Here is a 1,722-nt window from a genome sequence, read left to right as displayed (position 1 = left end):
CACTCTCTTGCCCAGTCAGGTGCCTTGGTACAACCCAGCCCTGTTGGGCGTCAGGCCCCCCAACACCCCAAGAGAAGGACTCCTTATCTCAAGTCCCCCAGGGACCCCGACTTCACCCCAGCCTGTGGGGGAGCGTGGGCCTCCTCCATGGTTCTGCCGGGCAAGCCTCAGGCGGCTCTAGAACAAGAGGCTGGTGGCAGGAGGACAGAAGCCACAGGGGCTCAGCGCTGCCCACAGCCTGCGATGTGGCGTGGGTCTCCCGGCTTGAGGTCCAGGCACAGGGGGCAGGCACCTGTCAGCAGTCACACCGTGTGCGGGGAGCAGGGCTCGCCCAGGTACCGGCTCCAGGGCAGCTCTGCATCCTTGACCGGTGGCCTCCTGGGGGCAGGACCAGGGGCCATGGGGCAGGTGGGGGTGTCACAGTCGGGTGGGAGAACATGCACTCTTGGTCCTCGGTGCCTGCTCTGCAAACCACCCCCCAGGCCTTATCTCCCCGCAGCAGCTGATGGGCTCTGCCTGCCCGGAGCATCTTCAGAAGCCAGACTGGAGCCTCTTAACCCCAGACGCACCAGAGCTCGAAGGCGGCCCCTCCCTGATGCCTTCACCAACACGGCCCACAGGTGCCTTGGCCACCCACACGCCAGGGAGTGCCAGAGAATAGAGACCAGGGAATGTGGCCACACCCAGAGGCCAGCCAGGAGGGGCTGGGGGAGGAGGCGTCCAGCCTCACCCTCCAGCACTCCAGGGCCTGGTGCCCCCTCAGCAGACCCCGGGACTCTGGCCTCGAGGGTACAGCTGAGGCCCCCGAGGTCATGCTGCTTGGAGCAGGTGAGACAGAGGCCGACCAGAAACCCACCCTGTACCCGGGACCTCCGTGGGGCTCCACAGGGGGCTGCAGTCCCTGCTTCTCCCCGACTGCTCCCTCGGCTCCGCCAACAAGAGAGACAGGGTAATGGGCACCCCATCCTGGGATCCTGGAGGCTGTGCCATTGGCTCTGCCCGATGACGGGGTATGGGGTGGGCAGGACAGTGGTGCTGGGACCTGTCTCTGTTCCCGTCAGAAACCACATCCCATGCGTGGTGGGTGGCTGGCCTGAGGTCCCGGGTGTGCAGCGGAGGTGGACCAGAGGTGGACACAGACCCATGGGCCGCCACACACGAGGTCTGGGACCTGACAGGGCCCCATCAGAAGGCAGGTCAAGGCATAGTACGTGCCTGAGGGGCTGGACAGCATGGGGTGCTGGCTGAGGCTCCACCACCCCCGGCCCCCTTCCTGAGGCCTCCCTAGGCCATTCCCCAAGCATGGTACATCCCTGCCCTTCTAGGAGGCTCCACCCTGGTGCAACCCTCTCATCAACACGCACCTCTGGGGCGTCCTCCTCCCGTCCCCCGGGGTCTCCAGGCACAGGCTGGTGCAGTGGAGCCGGATGTCCGGGTCAGCTCGGGGAGACATCACGAGCATCACACCCTGGGCGGCTCCAGCGTTCTCTGCAGGTTCTAGAGGCTGCAGGTCTAAGATCAAGGTCCGGCCAATCCTGTTTGCGTCTCCTCCCTCCTGACCTCCTCTAACCCTCATCACCCCCGAGGCCCCACCTCCAAGTCCCCTCACACGGGTTAGGGCTGCAACCGATGCATTTGGGGGCTGCAGCTCAGTCCGCAGCCTGGGACCGGCCTCCACCCGGAAGCACAGACCCTCTTTCACACCCGGGACAGCCTGGTCTG

This window comes from Colobus angolensis, unplaced genomic scaffold (genome assembly GCF_000951035.1).
Source record: "Colobus angolensis palliatus isolate OR3802 unplaced genomic scaffold, Cang.pa_1.0 Scaffold59, whole genome shotgun sequence".
Lineage (NCBI taxonomy): Eukaryota > Metazoa > Chordata > Mammalia > Primates > Cercopithecidae > Colobus > Colobus angolensis.
This window is presented reverse-complemented; position numbering follows the sequence as displayed.